Source organism: Eurosta solidaginis, chromosome 1 (genome assembly GCF_040869045.1).
Source record: "Eurosta solidaginis isolate ZX-2024a chromosome 1, ASM4086904v1, whole genome shotgun sequence".
In the NCBI taxonomy this organism is placed as follows: domain Eukaryota; kingdom Metazoa; phylum Arthropoda; class Insecta; order Diptera; family Tephritidae; genus Eurosta; species Eurosta solidaginis.
Genome location: NC_090319.1, coordinates 228,721,662 through 228,747,590, shown reverse-complemented (window position 1 = coordinate 228,747,590; position 25,929 = coordinate 228,721,662). Strand labels below are relative to the sequence as shown.

Genomic DNA, 25,929 nt, shown 5'->3' with positions numbered 1-25,929 from the left:
AAAAATCCGCCATTTCTAATTCAGCAGAGACAGCAAAACATTTGGTGGTGGAAAATTTTTTCAATTTTGAGAGTTTTAAGTGGAATATCTCCGGAAAGATTTAAAATTAAGAGGGAGTTCTCCAGATCACAAATATATATATTTTAAAGTGCGCAAACTCATGATTTAAAAGTTATTTGGTGTTAAAGTTTGCAAATTTCTATACAAATTTTATATGTGTATACGTATATATATGTGCATGTTGCTACAAAAGCGCGATTGATTTAATAAAAACATTTAAACAATGCAAAAATGAAATGTGAAATATACAAAAATGCAATTTAAGTTTATCGTAGCCAATTTATATAGATATGTATGTGGATTAAGGTTTTGAAAGATGTGTAAATTGTAATTTAAAGTGCTATAGAAATTTGCTAAATTTGCAAACTTTAACAACAAATAACTTTTAAATTATAAGTTTGCGCACTTTAAAATATATATATTTGTGATCGGGAGAACTCCCTCTTTCATTTGATACCAAGTTTTACCCCGAACTCGGGGGTGCTATTCTAAAATTTTCCCAAAGTCTTTAATATACAGTGATTTTTGCTGTTTATTTCGACAAAAACTTTTGATTTGATTTTTGTGCTCATCAAAAGAATTCACAATTATATAGCACCATGCCGCGAATTATGATAAAAGGTGGTGTGTGGAGAAACACTGAGGTAAGCATTTGACGCGACTGGTTACTCTTGGCCGTTTATTAACTAAATTGATATACTTTCAGGATGAAATCCTCAAAGCAGCTGTAATGAAATATTGCAAAAACCAGTGGTCACGTATTGCATCACTGCTGCACCACAAATCTGCCAAACAATGTAAGGCACGCTGGTACGAATGGCTTGATCCTAGCATAAAGAAGGTAGAATGGTCACTGGAGGAGGATGAAAAGTTTTTGCATTTTGCCAAATTAATGCCAACACAATGGCGTACAATTGCGCCGATTATTTCAGAGGGTTAACTGGCACCAATTGTTCACACCAAATTGTTAGGTACAGGATTCGCCACGGGTAGGTGAGGTTGGCAATCACAACCCCTTGAATCATTTTGGTCGGCAGGTATGCCGCGGATATATTCTCGGCACTTGTTATTGATGGCTTTTATGATGCCACCAACACAACCTGGACAGACGCCAATGCTCAGTCAACCACCCAAGCCGGATCAACCCCCAATACCCGGACACGTCCGGACGTCCTGGTTATAATGTATGCTAATACAACTAATAATTTACAAATTTGCTGATGATTATTTTTGTGTTATTTTCTTTAGCAAACCACCTGTACCTGTTACTGGTAAATATCAACAGCCGCAACAGTATGATCAAGCCCAACGCCGCTTAGATCCCGATCAGATGCCAAATCCGATAAGCGTTATCATTGAAAATCAAAATAGCGCTGGTGGTGCTTTTATTACTAATGAACAGAGTTTATTACCACCATTGGACCACAAGGCTTCCCAAGGCAGTCGGTTCTATGTACCGGAGCGACTCGGGATTTTTCCCGACCAAGGACTGTCATTTCAGTGTGACCCCATCTAATTTGTTTCGTCCCTCCCACAAATTGTCATCCTCCCAGCAGCTCCTTGCAGCAGGACTGCTCCATATTCTCTTACTCCGGGAAGGCATCGAATCCAATCCGGGTCCGTCTCCTGACCCCGGCCCTGAGAAATTGTTTTGCTGCATCTGTCGGAAAAGAATCTTTTTAGGACGGTCATACTCTGTTCAGTGTGTCTCGTGCAAGGGATGGTTGCATCGGACAGGTTGTTTTGGGCTTGATCCCAAAACCCGAGGTCCACGTAACTTTTATAAATCTTTTGTGGCCAGGTCGCAAACCCAAATCATCCGGGCACCCCAATGCTTGCCCAAGGACGCCCAATCCCAGGGCCACAACAGCAATTGCGTCCTGGCCTTCCACAACCCAGGCGTAGTCACCCGTCACTTACCCCCAGAGTGGCGACGTCTCCCCTTATGCACTTCAGAATCCTGCAGTTAAACTGTAATGGACTAACTGGGAAGATTACGGAGATAGTCGATTTCATGAAGCGGCACAACATCCGCATTGCTGCGATTCAAGAGACTAAACTCACAGCAAGATCTGCATTGCAGACCTGCTCTGGGTATAACGTCCACAGGAAAGACCGCGATAGCGGAAATGGAGGCGGTCTCGCGTTTATCATACACCACTCTGTGCAATATTATATATTTGATCCTGGCATCGACCGCAGGGACAATGTCTTAGAACGTCAAGGCCTATCTGTCCGGTCAGGCGATGCAAACCTAGAAATCATCAACATCTACATCCCTCCTGCCACCTGTTGCCCCAGTGAATACCGCCCTAATATCAGGGCCTTACTCACTGGCAACAATCGCATTATCTTAAGTGATTTCAATGCCCATCATGATCTATGGCATTCAAACTTGCGGGCGGACAGTAGGGGTGAGATGTTGGCGGATCAAATAGAAGAAACGACGTTCTGCACAATAAATGGAGACGCCCCCACACGTATGGTAGGAAGCTGTCACAGCTCGCCAGATATCTCAGTCGTGAGCGCAGAACTCGTAAACTGCGTCAACTGGCAGTCGATGGTAACATTGGCATCCGACCACCTGCACATACTTATTTCGCTTGAGCGTACCGCCGACTTCATCGTCACTGAAAACCGCACTTTCATAAACTTCAAAAAAGGAAAGTGGGAAGAATATAAATCCTTTACAGACAGCCGCTTTCCTGCCCTCCCTATCCCGACTGATGCCCGCCAAGGGGAGCGTGCCTTCCGTAAGGTCATTAAATCCGCCTGGGCACATTTCATTCCCGCCGGGAAAATTCCCGAAATCCGGCCCCACTTCCCGGCGTAGGCCGCAAACTTAGCGAGAGAACGTGACCTTATAAGACAGCTTGATCCAGGCGACCCCCAAATAAGGGATATAAACCAACGCATCAGATTGCTTGTGGATGAACACAGGCGGGCTAAATGGGAGGAGCACCTAAGAGGTTGTAACCTCTCTACCGGTGTGGGTAAACTTTGGTCCACCGTAAAGTCCCTATCGAATCCGACTAAGCACAAAGACAAAGTTTCCATCGCCTTTGGCGATAAGGTGCTGTCGGATGCGGAAAAATACGCGAGCGCTTTCTGCCGACAATATATATAGCATCCTACGGTCGACAAAGATAGACGGAGAGCCAATAGACACGCACATAAACACAAATTCAGCGCGTCACCAATCACCATCACCGCTAAAGAGGTTGAGGACGCCATTGGTCGTGCTAAACCATCCAAAGCAGTGGGCCCAGACGGCATAGCCATGCCGATGCTTAAAAGCCTAGGAAAAGAGGGTTTCAAATATTTAGCGCATGTCTTCAATCTGTCTCTTTCCACCTTTGTCATACCTGAGAAATGGAAAATGGTCAAGGTGGTCCCGCTACTAAAGCCTGGGAAACCAGCTAACATAGGTGAGTCGTATCGTCCGATATCACTCCTATCGCCAGTGGCAAAGACGCTTGAAGCCATTTTGCTCCCTTATTTCCAAGCAAATTTGCAGCTAGCCCCTCATCAGCATGGCTTCAGAAAACTCCATAGTACTACCACCGCGCTAAATGCCATTAGCACCCAGATAAATTGCGGTTTAAACCAATACCCCCACCATAGAACAGTACTCGTAGCGCTAGACCTATCAAAAGCTTTCGATACGGTCAACCATGGCTCGTTACTGCAGGACCTGGAAGGGTCTACTCTTCCCTCATGTCTTAAAAGGTGGACCGCAAATTATCTGGGTGGTCGGCAGACATCGGTGCAATTTAGAAACGAAACATCAAAACCAAGGAGAATTAAACAAGGGGTGCCACAGGGTGGTGCCCTATCCCCGCTTTTGTTTAATTTCTACATATCTAAGCTACCTTCACCACCGGAAGGAGTCACACTCGTTTCCTACGCCGATGACTGCACAATAATGGCCACAGGCCCAGGCCCAAAGATCGATGCGCTACGCAATAAAATAAACGGCTACCTCCCTGATCTCTCCAGTTTTTCGCCTCGCGAAACCGGGCATTATCACCGACTAAATCTTCCGCGACCTTATTTACAACATGGACGCCCCAAATGTCGACCATTTTGAACATCCACGTCGATGGCACTACGCTACCGACTGTCCTACACCCCAAAATCTTGGCTGTGACGTTTGATCAGGATCTACATTTTGGTGAGCACGCAGCCGCAATTGTTCCGAGAATTCAGAGCCGTAACAAAATCCTCAAATCCCTCGCTGGCAGTACTTGGGGAAAAGATAAAGAAACGCTCATGACTACATACAAAGCAATTAGCCAGCCGATTACGTGCTACGCGTCACCCATATGGTCGCCAAGCCTAAAAATCACCCACTGGAAGAAACTGCAGGCCTGCCAAAATACTGCTCTCAGAATCGCCACGGGCTGTCTTCTTATGTCCCCAGAACACCATCTGCATAATGAGGCGAGAATACTCCCCATCAGGGAGAGAAATGAGATGCTGACCAAACAGTTCCTGTTGAATACCCAGAAACCTGGGCATCCCAACAGACATCTGATTGATCAGCCAGCACCGCCTAGGGGCTTAAGGAGTCATCTCCGTAAGCATTTTGAGGAAATACGGCACCTGAGAACCCAGCCGTATGAAGTGAAAAAACACAAGCAGATCCTTGGTGAACTCCATAAACAGGCGTCGGACCTTTATGCCGGGAATTGCCCGGTGAATCCAGTGCTTAACGAAAATTATCCAAAACTTGCGGAAGAGGAACGCATACTCCCCAGGGAAACGCGTGTCACTCTTGCTCAACTTCGTTCTGGATACTGTAACAGGTTAAACTCTTACCTATCCAGAATCAACCCCGACATACAAAATGTATGCCCCGCTTGCAACGTGTCCCTACATGACACCAACCATCTCTTCAATTGTAATGTGGAACCAACGCCTCTAACACCCCTTTCCTTATGGTCCACCCCTGTTGAAACGGCAAGTTTCCTTGGACTCCCGTTAGAGGATATTGATGACAATTTGTGATCGGTCGCGGCCATTAGGTGGGGCGAGCATTGCTACAACAACAACAACCACAAAATATGTGGGAATTCAAGGGGTTGTGTAGCGCAATATATAGCTTCTCCAACCCAATTGTCAACCTCACCTTCGAGCGGCGAATCCCGTTTCACTAACATACGAGGCTCTGGCGACATCAAGGTCCTCGTGGAACTTGGGGGTGGGGAGGGAGGGTTGGCCTGAAGGTTTAATGTGGCCATATAAATCGTTCCCGAGATGGTCGGGCCAGCACCTTAATGGTGATGTGTTACCGGAGCGTATCGGATCTGTATCCGACAAAGGACCATCACATCGATAACACTCCCCAAAGCCTTCGGGGAGTAACCTAATCGCTACAACAACAACAACAACAAAATATGTGGTAGAAGATCAGGGTAACTCCTCGCCACGTTACGTTAGGTATCGATAATCGAAATTAATGTTTTGTTTGGCAATTACATTGATCTTTCTTCTTTGCAGGTCGTCTTTGTATTGCATACCTGCAACAGCTGATTTATTAAAAACAACAGCTTTGTCCATTACACTTACCGTCTCACCAATGGCACGCACGGTTGAGGGTGAATATGAGCCACCCATTGTAAATTTTGGTGAATTGGGTGCAATTAGATGTAATCGTTGCAAGGCTCAATAGCAACTTGTAGATGCTGGTCGTCGTTTCCAATGTCTAATGTGTAAGTAACAAGAGATGGTAAACAAAAATTTTTCACTTTTACTTGTGTTCATTGATCCATATTTTTTCTCAACAGTGCCAACTGCATATTTCCAACATTTGGGCCATACCGGACAGCGTGTCGATAAATATGAACGTCCTGAACTTGTATTGGGTACATGAGTATTTTTGTAAAAAATGCTTGGGTACCGATAGCTCTCATGGTAAACCTCAACTCATATCCAACATCAATGCCTCGCATTCAATTGTGGCACTGTACGCACTACATTGGGTTTACGTAGTATGGACAAGCATATTGTTGATTCCAGTGGTAAGGCCACAATTTCAAATGATGGGGCAACCATTATGAAACTATTGGATATTGTGAATCCAGCCGTAAAACTCTAGTAAACATCGCCAAATTTCAAAATGCTGAGGTAAGTTTTTTGTTATATTAGAATGTGTAGAATAAAAATGTTTCTCTTATCAGGTCGGCGATGGCACCACTTCAGTAGTATTTTAAGCATGTGAAATCTTAAAACAAGTTTTGCCAGATGTTGAGGAAGGCGTGCATGCACGTATCATCATTAAAGCTATACGTAAAGCATTACAATTATGCATGCTAAAATATGACATGGCTGTACATGTCGAAGCGCCAATCAAAGGAGCAACAAAGTGCTTTATTGGAAAAATGATCTGCCACAGCAATGTCCTCCAATCTCCAAGAGTATCAGAAAATTGTTGATGCTGAATGGCGTATTCTGTAGAATAAACTAGCTAAGTAAGGCGCCAATGTTGTATTTTCTAAATTACCAATTGGTGATTTTGTTTCACAGTATTTTGCAGATCGTGATATGTGCTGTTCATGTACCAGAAGAAGATTAGAAACGTAGAATGAAAGCTTGTGGTGGTGCTGTTATGACTACAGCTAATGATATTAATTCAAGTGTTTTGGGTCAATGTGATTACTTTGAAGAACGTCAGGTTGGTGGTGAACGTTTCAACATTTTCCAAGGTTTGACATTAATTTCATTTTTATAGTTTATAATTATTTAAAGGTTGCGTTAATGCTAGAACAAGTACATTGATTTTACGTGGCAGTGTTGAACAATTTTTGGAAGAAACTGAGCTTCGTTACATGATGCTATAATGCTTGTGCGGCGTACAATTAAATATGATTCTGTTGTTGCTGGTAGATAGATAGATAGATAGTTATTTGGGGATCGCACTGCGACCATTGGTCTATTGTGCCCTCATCTGCTTCACAACACCTCATCCAAGCCGACATCTCTGATGAACCCTAGCAGTTCACCTGGCTTGAGGGATTTGATGTGAGTATGCTCTGGCCATGGTGAGCCCATAAACTTAGCTCTACGTCTTGAGATTGCATCGCACTCCAGGAGGACATGGTCCGCCGTCTCCGCTGATCTGTCACAAAATCGGCATGTGTTGTTTGATATTATATCCAGCTTTTGCATGTGGCTGTTCAGTCTGCAGTGTCCTGTAAGAATTGCTGTTAGAGTTCTTAGATTATTTTTCGAGAGGCCTATAAATGCCCTGTATCGAGTTGTGCAATAACCCCCTAACAGTAGCTTAGATTGTCTTAGGCCTGGCATATTACGCCAGTGTTCTTCCCTCTTTTCCTTTTCTTCTGCCAATAGATGCCCCCTAATTTCCTGCGGGCCCACTGGCAGGAACGGCTCAGGACCAATAGGTCGTATCGTTGCTGCCTCTCTGGCCAGGCTGTCCGCCTGTTCGTTTCCCTCGACTCCCCTGTGGCCTGGAACCCAGGCCAACAGTAATTCATTGTGTGCTCCTAGTTGGTTCAGCTTTTCCACACACTCAAGGACTAGCGCTGATTTTATTTCAAATGCTGAGATGGCCTTGAGGGCGGCCTGGCTGTCACTGAGTATGGCAATTTTCTCATTGGAGTATTTTCGCTGAAGGTTCAGGTCCGCGCACTGGCTTATGGCAAATACCTCCGCTTGAAAAATGCTCGGGTATGCTCCCAGGGGTACTGATATTTTGGCTCTGGGTCCAAAGACTCCAGATCCAATCCCCTCTGGGGTCTTCGAGCCATCGGTATACCATACTATACTGTTTAGCTGCTGAATGCTCTCAATTCTGCTTTCTTCCCACGTACCCTTGTCTCCCAGTTCTACTTTATATCTTTTTTCATATACTATGTGCCTGAGGATATCATCCCTCGGGAGTTGAGAGATTGGGATCTTCTCTCTCAATTCCTCTATGTTCCGGGACGATATGACTTTACCTTTGCCCGAGCCCTCCTTAACGATATTAAGGAAGGCTCGCTTGGCTGATTGCTCTATCGATATATGCAGCGGGGTCAGATCGAGGATAGCCTCCAGCGCTGTTGTGGGGCATGTGCGCATAGCTCCCGTGATGCACACACATGCCAGTCGCTGAAGTTTTGACAGTGCTTGCCTCGTCGTCGCCCGAGTTGTTCTCGATGCCCAGGCTATTGAGCCATATGTTATCATAGGTTTTACTATCATGGTATACATCCATCTTAGCACGTGTGGGTTACAGCCCCATGATTTGCCTGCTAGACGTTTGCATACCATGATGGACCTCGTGGCCCTAGTCTTCATGGAGTCGAAGTGTTGTCTCCATAAGAGCTTGGTGTCAAAAATGATCCCCAAGTATTTCACTGCGGTTCCATATTCTAGTTCCACGCCATCTATTGTTATTGCTCTCAGGGCTGGTAGGACCCTTCTTCTGGTGAAGGGGATGATGGTTGTCTTAGATGGGTTGATGTTAAGACCCACATTGGCGCACCACTCCCTTGTAATGTTCAATGCTCTTTGTATTATGTCACAGAGCGTACTCTCGAATTTACCCCTCGCAATTATGACGATGTCGTCAGCATATCCTTGGCATCTTATGCCACTGTCTGATAGCCTTTGCAGGAGTTCATCCACTACTAGGCTCCACAAAAGGGGTGACAGGACACCTCCCTGGGGGCACCCTCTCGTGGTAATAACCTTAACTGCGCTGCTGCCTACTTGAGCTTCAGCGATTCTTGTACGGAGTAGACTGTCAATCCATCTCTGGATAGGCAACTGAACTCCTCTTCTCTGCAGTGCTATGTTTACGCTTTCGTGAGATGTGTTGTCAAAGGCACCCTCAATATCAAGGAAAGCGCAAAGCACTGTTTCCCCTGTTTCGAACGCCCTCTGTATCTCAGACGTTAACTGGTACAGAGCTGTGTCCGTGGACCTACCCGCTCTGTAGGCATGCTGGCTATAATGTAAGGGCCAGCTCTTGAGGGCGTTCGACCTGATTTCTTGGTCTATTATCTTTTCCATTGCCTTCAAGACAAAGGAGGTTAGACTTATTGGTCTGAAGGACTTTGCTTGTGAATAGTCCTTTTTACCTACTTTTGGTATAAATACCACTCTTGCTCTTCTCCACATCATGGGTATATATCCCAGTGCCAGGCTATCTCTCATGATTCTGGCGAGATGTGGGATGATCTGTGTCCCTTGCTGCATTAGCGCCGGGTAGATGCCATCCACCCCCGGAGATTTGTATTTCTCAAAAGATTCCACTGCCCATCTGACTCTGGCCTCACAAAAGAGGGAGTTGGCTAGTTGCCAGTCTGATGGGGTTGGTTTAACTCTGGGGAACACAGGTTCCGGTACTTGCGGGGAGGCCTCAGGAAAATGCGCTTGCAGCAAGGCCTTAGCTCGCTCTTCCACCGTTTCGGTATAGGTACCGTCTGGGAGCCTAATTGCTAGGTCTGTCTGTCTCTGCTCTTTGGCTAGGGCCTTGTGTAGCCTTGCCGCTGCAGGCGTGCTGGAAATTCCCTCACAGAAATTCCTAAAACTTTCCATTTTTGCTTTTCTTATCTCCTTATTGTACTTAGTTAGATTTTGGGTGTATTCCTCCCAGTTGCCGGTTCTCCTTGCCTCGTTAAAGAGTTTCCTGACTTTTCTCCTAAGCAGCGTCAGGCCATAAGGCCACCAGGGGGTCGCCTTTTTACCCTTAATCAAGGAGACACGGCAACTGGAGTTATAGGCATCTATCATTATTTGATTTGCCCTTTCCACCCTGCTCTCCAACTGGGTACAATTGGTACTTCTGCCTTTACTCTTAAGGCTATCTATGTTAGCTTCTATAATACTTTTGTAGCTGTCCCAGTCTGTTTTCCTGGGATTTCTTCTGGGGTTGCTTTGCCCCGATACGGCGCCCAGCTCAAACCTTATGATTCTGTGGTCCGAAAGGGAGGGTTCTTCTGAGACCCTCCATCTCGAGATCATATTCTCAGTTAGGTTGTTGCCGAGCGTTATATCAAGGACTTCTGCCCTTGCTCTCGTAACAAACGTCGGTTTACTCCCGACGTTGTATATACTTAAATCATTGCTGGCTATATATTCTAGCAAACACTCACCCCTTTGGTTGGTATCACTGCTGCCCCATTCCGTATTGTGGGAGTTTGCATCGCTTCCTATAATAAGAGGAAGTTTCGCTCTTCTGCAGTGAGCCACCAGCTTCTGTACGTTATCTGGGGGGACCATGTTGTCGTCCCCCGGGAAATAGGCTGCGGCTAGCACAATGCTGGAGTCCTCCCCGTTGACTTTCGCATTTATTTGTACCGCCACCAGATCTCGACTTAAAAACTCTGTAATGCAAAAATAGTTAATATCTGCTTTAAGCATTACACATGCTCTAGGTCTCTGCTGGGAGAGATCCCAAATTACTCTACTGTTACTTACATTAAGGCCCCTCACCTGTCCCTTGTATGCCCAAGGTTCCTGTATGAGGGCTATGCCCAGATCATCCGAGGCAAACCTCCTCGCCAGTACAGCCGAAGCTGCAATGGCGTGGTGGAGGTTGATCTGGGCTATCTGCATGCTTATGCCGGTCATTTTGGCCCGGCCGGCCTCATCGGGTCGTCGTAATCCGACAGCCCGCTTTCGCTATCATCCCGCTTGTCCAGTGCCAGCTCTTGGAGGTCCAAGCCCTCAATGAGCTCCTGTGTGGTGGGTATTTGTTGGTCCGCTTGTTCCGCGACCTCTTCGCTATTACTCGCTGCGGTAGAAGAGTTTGTAGTCTCACGAGCCTTGATGGTGTCGGTGCTCGCGTCCGACATGTCTTCGTCCGACATCTTATCTATGTCGGCGTCCTCTACCGCCTTGTCTTCCTGCCGCTCACTATTCCCTGGTAGCTTCTGCCTCCAGGGTCTTACATGGATCAAGCCGTACCTGTAATGCAGCTTGAATCCATTCCTACGTGTGAGCTGGTAGGATTCTTCATCTATGCCTACGTCGAGACGTAGGCCCGTTTCTTCCGCGCTGCTGTTAATAACGCGCCACCTCTGCGTCTTAAGGCCCTCGTTCTGATTAGCGAGGAGCCGTATCGCAAATTCTCTGGGGCGGTCCGCACTTCTGGGGAGGAACATTGTCACGTTGCTGGTAAGTCAAAATACAAATTGAAAAAAATGTCTAATCTTAGGGTCTCATTCTCTATTACGAAACGAACTTTCGATGCGGATCAGAGACGAATCGCTAGTGTATTTGCACTATGTTAAACAATGGCAACTTATCACTTGACAATTACTTTTGCCTTCCTGTTAGTCAGAAAGGTAAAGACCGAAGGAAAATGACAGAGAATACCATTGCTAGACGAAATCGTTTGGAGGCGAATCGTTCGTCTGAGCTATCGTTCGCAATACAGAATGAAATTGTTAAGTAATATAATGAAAAGATTGTGTCCAAGGTTGTGCCTGAAGGTTTAATGTGGCCACATAAATCGTTCCTGAGATGGTCGGGCTGGCACTTTAATGGTGCTGTGTTACCGGAGCGTACCGGATCTGTATAAGGCTAAAGGACCATCACATCGATAACACTCCCCAAAGCCTTCGGGGAGAAACCTTATCGCTACAAAAACAACAACAACATTGTGTCCAAATCCCGAAAAAAACTATAAAATTTGTGTCAGTGAAATGATAATTATTGCTTTTGGTTGTTAGTTTTGAGGCATCGTCATCGAGTTCCTTCTGATCGTATATGCCGGTTCTTTTGCATTCTTTTACATGCATAAAGTGCCGTTGAAGTCTTCCTCACCCTCTCCTCCACGTTGAGCTTCCATGACAGCTTACTGTCTAGGATCATTCCTAGATATTTTGTGCAAGGTTTCTCCCGTAGGGTCGCCCCTCCTAACTTAGGCCTGGTCCAATTATGGACCTTGTACCTCTTTGTAAACAAGACCATATGCAACGTCATCTGCGTAAACCGTAAGTTTTTCTGGTCCCTCGTAGAATCCCCTAAGCAGTTGGTTAATGACCAGCGTCCACAGCAGAGGTGATAGCACCCCTCCCTGCGGAGTGCCCCTGTCCACTAATTTCGTGGCCGCGTACAATCCCCATTGCGATGTAATCTTACTGCAGTTTAACATGCAGTCGATCCATCTGGGTAAGGCTGGATGTACTTTAACGTAATTAAGACCATCAATAATCGCCCATTTAGAAAGCCCCGGCAATGCTTAAGAAGACTTCTAGAGCATATTCCTTATATTCCAGGGCTTTTTCTATGCTTATTACCACCCTTTGCAATGCGGTGTCTACTGACTTGCCTTTGGTGTACGCCTGTTGTGTTGTGGAGAGCAGCTTTTCATCCACGTTGGACTTTATGTACACATCTATCAGCCTCTCAAACGTTTTGAGCAGAAATGATGTTAAGCTACTGGGTCTATAATCTTTGGGATACACGTGACCGATCTTCCCCGCCTTTGGTAGGAAAGCTACACGAGCAGTTCTCCAAGAGTGCGGTACATGATTCAGTTTATGCACCCATCGAATATTATTTTAAGCTATCCCACGACCGCCCTACTTGAAACTTGTAGCATGGCCGGACATGTACCATCTGAGCCCGGCAGTTTCACCACCACTACGAGGACCTCAGTAGTGTAATTAGGCAGCATATATGAATGCAGCTGTTTCCTTACCATTACTACAGCTCGCACCCGTCCTTCCGTTTGCGCATAGTAAACGCCAAATCCGCGCGCGCTAAGTCCAGAAACCTTTCCTCCCGATGGAAGCCACGGCTCCTGGATCAGCGCGTTAGGAGGAGGAGTTCGCTCGACGCCACTTTACTGTGTTGGAGGTTTATCTGTAGGACTCGCAGTACCAATTGGCTGCCTGTCCCCCTCCAGCACCTTCATCGAGACGTCGTCGTCCTCCCCTAGCCCTTTTGGTTTAGAGTGTTCGAAGCCCCCTTCAGCCTCTTTCTTGTACCTGTTGTGCCGGGTGTTCCTCTGTGCGACTCACAGCACCATCTGGCTGTTGGTCCCCTTCTAACACATTCGGGGTGACGTGGGCTACCTCCACCTGTCTTTTTTCCCTTAGGCTTTTGAGGTCCTTTTCGACTTCGCCCACGTCCAGCGTGTTAGGACTTTAATACCCGCGACTTCTTTTCCTGAGTTGCATATACATTTTGTCTGTACCTAAGGACATTTTCCAAGCTGCGCGTACAATATATCCTCCGCCTGCTTGTTTATTTGGAAGATGTATAACTGACCTTCCTCCGTAGGCCGAGATACAGTAAGTACCTTCCAATCCTGTGTCGGTATGTTCGGATTCTGATTCTGCAAAAGTCGCAGTGTATCCTCCGACTTCATCACGCATGGTATCCATACCTTAACTTTTGGTACCTTGGGGATTTGCGCTTTATCCACCATCTCAAAACGCGCGTTCGTGCGCTGCCTTTGAAGGTTTGGACCACTTCCTCCAGCCATAGCAAGCTCGTGATGTTGTCGCACGCTATCATCTTCATACCATTGTACCATCCCACGAATCAAAGGTTGGAAGGAGCTTACTTGGTTATTCCCTCATCATCTTAAGCATTAAGCTAATAAGCTCCTTTTCTACAGATCTCCACCTTTCACTAGTCATCTGTTCGAAAGGACTGCTACGATCAACCAGCGCCACAGTCAGTGACTGCTTTGCCACATCACTCATCTTCTCGGGAAAAGCCGGCGTCTTAGTGTTATTTCCCTTTGACACCTCCGAGAAAGCCGGAGTCTTAGCTCCCTTTAGCACCTCCGAGAAAGTCGGAGTCTTAGCGTTATCTTCCTTTGGCTTATTTCCTACTTCCATAGTTGGAACTTCCCTCTGACTCGCAGCCTTCGAGGTAGTTGCTACCTCGCTATTGGGGCCCATCTGTCTTACAGCTTTGGGCCTACTTGTCTTGTCTATAGGACTGCCCTGCGTCGCGGCTCTGGGACTGGGCACTTTCTGCCTCTTGAAAGCAGGCTTGTCGCCTTCCGCCGAACGTTGCCTTTTCATTCTGCCATTCGACGCTTCTTCCTCCTCATACCGGTTGCAGAACCGAGGGTTTCTCGCAGCAAACCTTTTGAACTGCCTTCGACCTACTTCTACCGCCTCATGAGCCCATGCCAAGCGCTCGATCTCCTCTTCTGTTGGGTCCACCACTGCTCCCAAGCGTTGTACAATTCTTAGTACTGCACGGTACTTCGAGAGAGCTCTTTGCTCCGTACCCTTCTCCACTCTTCTACTCCTTTTTCATTTGTGTGCTTCTCCAACACGGAGTTCATTGAATCAGCACTACTCTCGCTCCCCGAGTCCGACGCATCGCTTAATGCGTATTTGTCGTCCTTGGCTTGCGGCTCAGTCCTCTTCTTATCATCGTCCTTATGAAAATTAAGTAATGAGTCGTTCATCTTGGTCGTACGACCACCAGCCCGACAAGGCGGGCTCAGCGGTCCAGTATTATATACGGGGAAAGAACCGTCAGCCACAGCAGCGCCCCTTACTGTGGTAAGGCCATCAATACTTCCCGAGGTGGTCCGGTATCGAGAAGGCTCCGTTCGAATACAGCCGAATTTATCCCCTGGCTACAAATCGTCCAATAGGCACGGTTCGCATAACACCCTGGATTAGGGGGTTGGCAGTTCTTGGTCACCGACATCCCGCCGCCCTCCTATGAGGCGAAACGGCGTAGATGCTAGTCCTAAACAGCTCCTCCTCATAGTCGGGCGCTATGGAGATCAGCTAAGACCTCACACCAACGACGATTTTCGTTACAATAGTGCATGCTCTCCAAGATGTAGATCCTGATCGAAAGTCACACCCAAAATTTTAGGGTGTAAGACAGTCGGTAGGGTAATGCCATTTGGTCGACATTTGGCGCGGTCATGTTTTAAATAAGGTCACCGATGATTTGGTTGGTGACAATATCAGGTTTCGCGAGGCGACAAAACTGGAGAGATTGGGGAGATAGCTGTTTATTTTATTACAAAGCTCATCGATGTAGGAAACAATAGCATAGGCGTAGAAGCAATAGTGACTCCTGGTGGTAAAGGTAGATATTGATATGTAGAAGTTAAGCAGAAGTTTGAATATGAGTTTTTTTAAGTTATAGCAAAAAAAGCGTTGAGGATTTTTAATATCTTACCAGGTACCTTCGTACATGTTTCTAAGAATGAAGAATAAAACCTATTCAAACTCAATTTTCACCAGGACAAAGCCGCTGAGACTTCGCTATACTTTAACATACAATACGTTACCCCATTTTAGCAAAACTATCATTTTTTGATTTTATTAAATTTTATGAAATGTTTCTTCCTCTACAGTTACGGTATTGGATGGTAAATATGGCTTTCGCATTTTCTCCATCAATAACTGTGAAAAGGTGGAAGAAATCTATGCTTGTAAATCTCACATATTATCTTGGTCGAGCGTTTCTTCAATAGCTCTCTAGTGGTGATGGTGACAGCAGAGAAACCCAACTGTTTACAAAGGTTACACTTCAAAAAGAATCAAAATATCTGCCATTGCGTCTACGGCTCAAATACCCACAGTATATGAATGAATCGATTGCACATAATTGTCTGCCTAACGGATAGTATACATATTCATCAAATCGAAAATATTGCACCAAGCGAACTGGGTCTGAATACTGAAACAGTACACATATTCAAAATCGATGAGGAGGCTGTGATGATGGTATAGGGTGAGTTGTTGAATAACATACGAAAACCACTTTTAACCCATTATTTGCATTACAGCTAAAGCTTTACAAACAGCAAAAATTGCTGGCGCCAAGCAATTGGAAAAGGCAGTGAAGCATTCATCACACTGTACGGATGGTGTAAAGTTAGAAACTGCTGTTGTAACAGCTGCCACCGACACAACGGTCATCTCTACTTCGCCGAGTAGCGGCTCGTCCGACTATCTATCGAAGACAGTATAATCATATCTTTTGCCAACACAGGTTAGCGATGTGCTTGCACAGGAAAAGATTTCAATTGGAAAACAAAAACCAAATAAGAGAGTTTATTTATTATTAAAGTATTTACTTTTCTTTATATCAACAGTATTAATTTAAGTTGCTATATCACGTACATATATAATAAGGGATGTGATACGATTGCTGTCGGAATTAGATTTGAAACCAATCAATACTCCTGCTAAGGGTTGCAGAATTATTGCTTGAATAATTAGATTTAGAACAATAATAAGTCTGACTTAATTACAAGTCGTACATTTTTAAGTTCATCAATTACGACAGCAATCGGATTCCACAACACCTTTGAATATTCTTGATCTGAAAAAAGAGTAAACCTAATCTGAATTTTTACTAAGCTTTAAGTTGTAGATTATTCAAATAATTGGAGTTTTTTCTAAAGATTAAAATTATTTTCTGCTCGCTTAGAAAAGATTTCAATTGGAAAACAAAAACCAATTAAGAGAGTTTATGTTATTATTAAAGTACTTACTTTTCTTTATATCAATTGTATTAATTTAAGTTGCAATATCACGTACATATATAATAAGGGATTTGATACGATTGCTATCGGAATTAGATTTGAAACCAATCAATACTTCTGCTAAGGGTTGCAGAACTATTGCTTGAATGATTAGATTTAGAACAATAATAAGTCTGAATCAATTACAATTCGTACATTTTTAAGTTCATCAATTACGACAGCAATCGGATTCCACGACACCTTTGAATATTCTTGATCTTGAAAAAGAGTAAACCTAATCCGAATTTCTACTAAGCTTTAAGTTGTAGATTATTTAAATAATTGGAGTTTTTTCTGAAGCTTAAAATTATTTACTGTTCGCTTGGAAAAGATTTCAATTGGAAAATAAAAACCAATAAGGCGAGTTTATTTATTATTAAAATTCTTACTTTTCTTTTTTATCAACTGTATTAATTTAAGTTACAATTTCATGTACATATATAATAAGGTATGTCGTGATACGATTGCTGTTGGAATTAGATTTGAAACCAATCAATACTCCTGCTAGGGTTTCAGAATTATTGCTTGAATGATTAGATTTAGAACAATAATAAGTCTGACTCAATTACTAGTCCTACATTTTTTAATTCATATTTTACTTTATTACTTTCAAATTCAATTACGACAGCAATCCGATTCCACGACTCCTTTGAATATTATTCTTGATTTGAAAACAAGAGTAAATCTAATCTGAATTTCTACTTAGCTTTAAGTTGTAGACTTGAATTGATTCAAATAATCAAATTTTGTATTCGAAACTATGTAAACAACTCAAATTATACATGAATATAACACACTTCTGAATTGTCCAAATGTAAAGTTAGCTGCAGCAGCAATATAGCTCAAAGCAATTAATATATTTTTATGTTATTAAAAGTACTTACTTCCTTTTTATATTAAATGTATTAATTTAAGTTGCAATTTCATGAATATATGAGGCTCCAAGATGCAAAACCAGATGAATCCATGATATGTAAAACTTAGAAAAGCACAAAAAAGCGGAAATTTTGTAAATTGTTATGAATTTTCAACACCGGTTTTTAGAATGTTGTTAGGCGATGCAATATTGTCGCAATTTAAATATTATTTTAAAATTTTTAAATATCTGGTTTTGCATCTAGGCGCCTCATATATTCTTTATTTGGCAAACATTTACTAAATCTAATGATATGTTTTAAATAAATGTTTATATTATATGTTATGTTTGGTTATTATAATTAAAAATAAATATTGAAAATTAAATTTTTTTGGTTCATATTTTATTCTTGTGGCTGCTACAGGTAAAGTAAATCGGCAGGTAAAATTCAAGTTGTATGGCGGTTATATAAACGGTAAAACCGCAGTAAAATCGATTGTCAAATGACTCGAAAATGTAGAGGAAAAAACCGAAAATTTGACCGCCTTTTGACGCGCATTGTGACGTGTGTGAGCAGAGCAGTGCTATACTCACATCCTATAAGTGGGAGCGGAATGCACGATCACATTAATAGGAACGAAACGGAAAATTTGGTCAGTTTATCACGCCCGTGCAAACGTGACTATGAATATAACCGCTGCAGAAAGTCACAATGACCGTAAAATGACTAGTCAAATGACGTGGAGCGTTTTTGCAGGGAGTATTACATATATGGTGATAACAGAAGTTTTTGTGATTTCCCTGCAAAAACGCTCCACGTCATTTTACGGTCATTGTGACTTCCCAGCGGTTATATTCATAGTCACATTTGCATGGGCGTGATTAGGTTTTGTGACCAAATTTTCCGTTTCGTTCCTATTAATGTGATCGTGCATTCCGCTCCCACTTATAGGATGTGAGCATAGTACTGTGTTGCTTCCACACGTAACAATGCTCGTCAAATGGCGGTCATATTCTCCGTCATTTCACTCTACATTTTCGTGTCATTTGACAATCAATTTTACTGCGGTTTTAGCATTTATATAACCGCCATAAAACATGAATTTTACCTGCAGATTTACTTTACCTGGAGCAGCCATATGAATAAAATATGAACCAAAAAAATTTAAATTTCAATATTTATTGTTTTCAATATTATTATATATGTACATGAAATTGGAACTTATATTAATACAGTTCATATAAAAAAGAAGTAACTACTTTAATAATAAATAAACTCGCTTAATTGGTTTTTGTTTTCCAATTGAAATCTTTTCTAAACGAGCAGAAAATAATTTCAAGCTTTAGAAAAAACTCCAATTATTTGAATAATCTACAACTTAAAGCTTAGTAGAAATTCAGATTAGGTTTACTTTTTTTTTAGATCAAGAATATTCAAAGGTGTCGTGGAATCAGATTGCTGTCGTAATTGGTGAACTTAAAAATGTACGACTAGTAATTGAGTCAGACTTATTATTGTTCTAAATCTAATCATTCCAGCAATAATTCTGCAACCCTTAGCAGAAGTATTGATTGGTTTCAAATCTAATTCCAACAGCAATCGTACCACGACATACTTTATTATATATGTACATGAAATTGTAACTTAAATTAATACAGTTCATATAAAGAAAAGTACGTATTTTAATAATAAATAATCTCGCTTAATTGGTTGTCGTTTTCCAATTGAAATCTGCGAAGCGAACAGAAAATAATTTTAAGCTTTAGAAAAAACTCCAATTATTTGAATCAATTTAAATCTACAACTTAAAGCTAATTAGAAATTCAGATTAGATTTACTCTTTTTTTTTCAGATAAGAATATTCAAAGGTGTCGTGAAATCCGATTGCTGTCGTAAATGAATTTGAAAGTGATAAAATAAAGTAAAATATGAATTTAAAAATGTAGGACGTCTAATTCCAACAGCAATCGTACCACGACATACTTTATTATATATGTACATGAAATTGTAACTTAAATTGATACAGTTCATATAAAAAAGAAGTAAGTACTTTAATAATAACATAAACTCGCTTAATTGGTTTTCGTTTTCCAATTGAAATCTTTTCCAAGCGAACAAAATAATTTTAAGCTTTAGAAAAAACTCCAATTATTTGAATCAATTTAAATCTACAATAAAGCTAATTAGAAATTCAGATTAGATTTACTCTTTTTTTTTCAGATCAAGAATATTCAAAGGTGTCGTGGAATCCGATTTCTGTCGTAATTGAATTTAAAAGTGATAAAGTAAAGTAAAATATGAATTAAAAATGTAAGACATCTAATTCCAACAGCAATCGTGCCACGACATACTTTATTATATATGTACATGAAATTGTAGGTTAAATTAATACAGTTCATATAAAAAAGAAGTAAGTACTTTAATAATAACATAAACTCGCTTAATTGGTTTTCGTTTTCCAATTGAAATCTTTTCCAAACGAACAGAAAATAATTTTAAGCTTTAGAAAAAACTCCAATTATTTGAATCAATTTAAATCTACAACTTAAAGCTAATTAGAACTTCAGATTAGATTTACTCTTTTTTTCAGATCAAGGATACTCAAAGGTGTCGTGGAATACGATTGCTGTCGTAATTGAATTTGAAAGTAATAAAGTAAAGTAAAATATGAATTTAAAAATGTAGGACTAGTAATTGAGGTAGACTTATTATTGTTCTAAATCTAATCATTCCAGCAATAATTCTGCAACCCTTAGCAGAGGTATTGATTGGTTTCAAATCTAATTCCAACAGCAATCGTACCACGACATACTTTATTATATATGTACCTGAAATTGTAACTTAAATTAATACAGTTGATATAAAGAAAAGTAAGTACTTTAATAATAACATAAACTCTTATTTGGTTTCTGTTTTGCAATTGAAATCTTTTCGGGTGCAAGCACATCGCTAACCTGTGTTGGCAAAAGATATGATTATACTGTCTTCGATAGAAAGTCGGACGAGCCGCTACTCGGCGAAGAAGAGATGACCGTTGTGTCGGTGGCAGCAGTTACAACAGCAGTTTCTAACTGCACCATCCGTACAGTGTGATGAATGCTTCACTGCCTTTTCCAATTGCTTGGCGCCATTTTTGCTGTTTGTAAAGCTTTAGCTGTAATGCAAATATATAGATGGGTTAAAGTGGTTTTCGTATGTTATTCAACAACTCACCATATACCATCATCACAGCCTTCTCATCGATTTTGAATATGTGTACTCTTTCAGTATTCAGATCCAATTCGTTTGGTGCAATATTTTCGATTTGATGAATACGTATACTATCCGTTAGGCAGACAATTGGGTGCGTTCGATTCATTCATATACTGTGGGTATTTGAGCCGAAGACGCAATGGCAGATATTTTGATTCTTTTTGAAGTGTAACATTTGTAAACAGTTGGGTTTCTCTGCTGTCACCATCACCACTAGAGAGCTATTGAAGAAATGCTCGACCGCGATAATATTTTGCGATTTACGCGCATAGATTTCTTCCACCTTGTCACAGTTATTGATGGAGAAAATGCGAAAGCCATCTTTACCATCTAATACGTAAATTTAACTGTAGAGGAAGAAACATTTTATAAACTTTAATAAAATCAAAAACGATAGTAGTGCTAAAAAGGGGTAAAGTATTGTATGTTAAAGTAAAGCAAAGTCTCAGCGGCTTTGTCGTGGTGAAAATTGAGTTTGAATAAGTCTCATTCTTCACTCTTAGAAACATGTTCGAAGGTACCTCGTAAGATATTAAAAATCCTCAACACTTTTTTGCAACAACTTAAAAAAACTGATATTCGAACTTCTGTTTAACTTCTACATATCAATAGCTATCTTTATCACCAGGAGTCACTATTGCTTCTACGCCTATGCTATTGTTTCCTACATCGATGAGCTTTGTAATAAAATAAACAGCTATCTCCCCAATCTCTCCAGTTTTGTCGCCTCGCGAAACCTGATATTGTCACCAACCAAATCATCGGTGATTTTATTTAAAACATGACCGCGCCAAATGTCGACCATATGACATTACCCTACCGACTGCCTTACACCCAAAATCTTGTGTGTGACTTTCGATCAGGATCTAAATTTTGGAGAGCATGCACTAGCAATTGTAACAAAAATCCAGAGCTGTAACAAATATTTAATATAATTCGATTAATCGGCAGTACTTGGGGTAAATATAAATATACGTTTGCATTGTACGCGTCTCCGATATGGTCGCCAAGCCTAAAGGTTACTCACTGGAAGAAAATGCAGGCCTGCCAAAATGCTGCCCCCAAAACCGCTACAGGCTGCCTTCTTATGTCCTCGGAACACCACCTGCACAATGAAGCGAGAAAACTCCAAATAAGGGAAAGAAATGAAATGGTAACCAAACAGTTTCTGTAGAATACTCAGAAACCTGGGCATCCCAACAGACATCTGTTGGGATCCAACACCGCTTAGGGGCTTAAAGAGTCATCTCCGTAAGCATTATGAGGAAATACGACACCTGAGAACTCAGCCGTATGAAGCAAAAAAACACAAGCAGGTCCTCAGTGAACTCCACAAACAGGCCTCGGACCTTTATGCTAGGAATTGCCCGGTGAATCCAGTATTTAAAGAACAGTACCCAAAACTTGCGGAAGAGGACCGCATACTCCCCAGGGAAAAGCGAATCACTCTAGCTCAACTTTGTTCTGGATACTGTAACAGGTTAAACTCTTACCTATCCAGAATCAACCCCGACATACAAAATGTATGCCCCGCTTGCAATGTGTCCCCACATGACACCAACCATCTCTTTAATTGTAATGTGGAACCAACGCCTCTAACACCCCTTTCATTAGCTCCACCCCTGTTGAAACAGCAAGTTTCCTTGGACTCCCGTTAGAGGATATTGATGACAATTTGTGATCGGTCGCACCTATTAGGTGGGGCGAAGCACTGCTACAACAACAACAACCATCTCGGGAGCGATTAATATCATCACTTTAAACCTTCTAAGCCATCCCGCCCCACCCCCTATTTCCACGAGGAACTTGGGGTCGTTATTACACATTACACTGAACGAGTCCGCCGCACAACCATTATATCATCATGTAACGAAGCTCAGTTTCTTCCAAAAATTGTTCGGCACCGCCGCGTAAAATCAATGTATATGTTCTAGCATTAACGCAACCTTTAAATAATTATAAACTATAAAAATGAAATTAATGTCAAACCCACTATCAAACCTTGGAAAATGTTGAAACGTTCACCACCAACCTGACGTTCTTCAAAGTAATCACATTGACCCAAAACACTTGTATTAATATCATTAGCTGTAGTCATAACATCACCACCACAAGCTCGCATTGTACGTTTCCAATCTTCTTCTGGTACATTAACAGCACAGAAAATATCACGATCTGTAAAATACTGTGTAGCAACATCACCAATTGGTAGTTTAGATAACACAACATTGGCGCCTTACTTAGCTAGTTTATTGTACAGAATACGCCATTCAACATCAACAATTTTGTGATACTTTTGAACATTATCAACACGTAGTTCAGCACTATCACGCCCAGCCTTGAATTCCAATTCTATATTTAATGCCATTTGATATTTTTTGTATGCCCATCAAAGAAAAGTACAGCGTCCACAACCATTTTAGAAAATCAATCTTTTTGTTGATTAATAAATTTGGAGGTCATTACTGTGGCAGCGCATTTTTCCAATAAAGCACATTGTTGTTCCTTTGATTGGCGCTTCGACATGTACAGCCATGTCATTTTTGGTCATGCATAATTGTAATGCTTTACATATAGCTTTAGATGATACGTACAGCACGCCTTCCTCAACATATGGCTTAACTTGTTTTAAGATTGCCCTCCTTAAAATACTACTGAAGAGGTGCCATCGCCCAACTGATAAGAGAAACATTTTTATTCTACACATTCTAATATAAGAAAAAACTTACCTCAGCATCTTGAGATTTGGCGATGTCGACTAGAGTTTTACGGCTGGATGCACAATATCCAATAGTTTCATAATGGTTGCCCCATCATTTGAAATTGTGGCCCTACGCTTGTCCATACTGCGTGAACCCAATGTAGTGCGTACAGCGTCCACAATTGAATGCGAAGCATTGATGTTGGATATGAGTTGAAGTTTACCTTCACAGCTATCGGTACCCAAAAATTTTTTACACAAAAACTCATGTACCCAATACATGTTCAGGACGTTCATATTTATCGACACGCTGTCCGGTGTGGCCCAAATGTTGCAAATATTCAGTTGGCACTGTTGAGAAAAAATATGGACCAATGAACACAAGTAAAAGTGAAAGAGTTTTTTTACCATCTGTTGTTGCTTTACACATTAGACATTGGAAACGATGACCAGCATCTACAAATTGCATTTTAGCCTTGCAACCGATTACATCTAATTGGACCCAATTCACAAAAATTTACAATGGGTGGCTCATATTCACCCTCAACCGTGCGTGCCATTGGTGAGATGGTAAGTGTAAAGGACAAAGCTGTTGTTTTTAATAAATCAGCTGTTGCAGGTATGCAATACAAAAAGGCCTGCAAACGGGAAAGATCAATGTAATTGCCAAACAAAACATTAATTTCAAATATCAATACCTAACGTAACGTAGCGAGGAGTTACCCTGATCTTGTACCACATATTTTGTGGTCACCAATGGTGGTAAATCACTGCTATTCTTGAATCCATCGTAGAAAATCTACGAATACAACCCTCCGCTACGAATACGAATAATTTGCTATCACTGAACTCATGTGAAACCGAAAAAAGTGCTGCCAACACATAATGTCAAATTTTGGTTATTCGAAGTCAGCTGAGCGATTTTAAATAAAATATTTCAGCTTAAATTTTAGTTTAAATTTTGCATTATAGCATTTAAAAAAAGATTAGTGCTTAAAATGGATTCCGTAGCGTTTGCAGTTTTGATAGAAGAAAATGAGCAAGAAAGACGTAATTTAAAAATTGCGAGGAAAGTCTTGAGAGATGCCAGTAATCCTCTTGATTTAGAAGAGGTTATGTAAGTGAAAGAATCCGTATACTTGTTTTAATGAACTTATAAAGGTTTTCAAAAATTTAGGTTTATAAAAAATTTCCGCCTAAACAAGGCTGCGTTTACGTACGTGCTCGGTGTATTAAATGAAGGAAGTACACCGTTCGGAAGGTCATCTTCAATGAGCCCTTTAATACGGTTGGCATCGGTATTACGTTTTTTTGCGGAGGGTATATATCAGCACGGAGTTGGAAAAGATTTTGATGCTGCGATGTCTCAACCCACGTTTTCCAAAGTTTTGAAAGAGGCCCTGCTAATTTTCCAAGCGTGGCTATGTCCACAATGTATACATTTAGATATGACCAACGAAGAGAAATGTAGCGCAAAAAGGCATTTCTACGAAAAATATAGGTTCCCGGGTGTAATCATGTGTGTGGACGGTACCCACATAAAAATAGTATCACCAAACAAGGATAAATTTTTATTTTATAATCGGAAAGGATACTATAGCATCAATGCGATGATTGTAAGGACTCTAAGACAATGATTAAAATATTTAATTGATTTACTTTATGCAGATGTGTGATAACAAAATGAGGATTCGTTAAGTAAATGCGCAGTATCCAGGAAGTAACCACGATTCTCACATATGGAACGTAAGTAATGCGAGATCCTATTTTGAGAGAAAGTATAATACTTGGATTTTAGGGGTGTATATGTTCCTGATGTAAGTTATTTTCCAGGGTTAAGTAAAATATTATTTTTTATAGGTGATGCTGGATACGCCTTGGACTAATGACACCGTTTCGTTCCCCACAATCGGGCAGCTCTGAAAGTAACTACAATAAAGTCCACGAAAAAGCAAGAAATATTATTGAGAGGACTATTGGCGTTTTCAAAAATCGTTTTAGATGTCTTCTGGGTGCCCGCGAGCTCCATTACGAACCGTACAAAGTAAGCCAGATTGTAAATGTCGCGGCAGCTTTTCACAACATTTGTTTGCACTATCGGGTTCTAAATTATGATGCGGAATTGCTAGACCAATTATCTGATAGCGACAGTTTGGAAATTTTGCCCACGGAGCTTAATAGTGTTGCTGCCAATATAAGACAATCTATTTCCAATTCACTTTTATAAATATTTATTTTAATAATAATTCACTTTTATAAGTGTACTTATAAGGCACTTAAAAATAAATATATATATTTTAGTAATTTAAATTTAATTTACTTATTAAGTAATTTCAGACTTTTTTCTTCCACCTTCAGCATTTGTTTTTTTATTTCATTTTTTTCGGCTAATAGTCTGTTGTGTTCGCGACTCTCCTCAACTTGAGCAATTTTCAGGTCGCATAATTTTTCCGTGGCTCGATACAATCGTCGAACTCCTGCGGCAATATCCTGGAAATTTTGTTCTTGAGTTTTGAAGTTCTGTATACTCTCTTTGTAAAAGCTTTCCTGCAAACCAATTTGTTCCTTAAGGAGGT

General features: G+C 41.4%; 2 long non-coding RNA genes across 6 annotated transcripts; one reads left to right on the top strand and one right to left on the bottom strand.

Annotated features, from left to right (window-relative positions):
* Positions 1–281: 281 nt before the first annotated feature.
* Positions 282–25,630, top strand: LOC137237045 (uncharacterized). 5 transcript variants are annotated; one of them, XR_010948779.1, is made up of 9 exons: positions 282–5,774; positions 5,850–6,189; positions 6,243–6,533; positions 6,589–6,736; positions 6,794–6,944; positions 15,368–15,747; positions 15,803–24,969; positions 25,022–25,099; positions 25,214–25,630. It is a non-coding gene; the product is annotated as an uncharacterized lncRNA (long non-coding RNA). The 5 variants fall into 5 exon arrangements; XR_010948778.1 differs by having other exon boundaries at positions 282–5,502; positions 5,563–5,774; positions 15,803–25,630; XR_010948777.1 differs by having other exon boundaries at positions 15,803–24,470; positions 24,531–25,630.
* Positions 7,218–11,172, bottom strand: LOC137237046 (uncharacterized). The gene is made up of 3 exons (XR_010948781.1): positions 10,492–11,172; positions 10,167–10,397; positions 7,218–7,253 (listed from the first exon to the last, which is right to left on the bottom strand). It is a non-coding gene; the product is annotated as an uncharacterized lncRNA (long non-coding RNA).
* Positions 25,631–25,929: the final 299 nt, after the last annotated feature.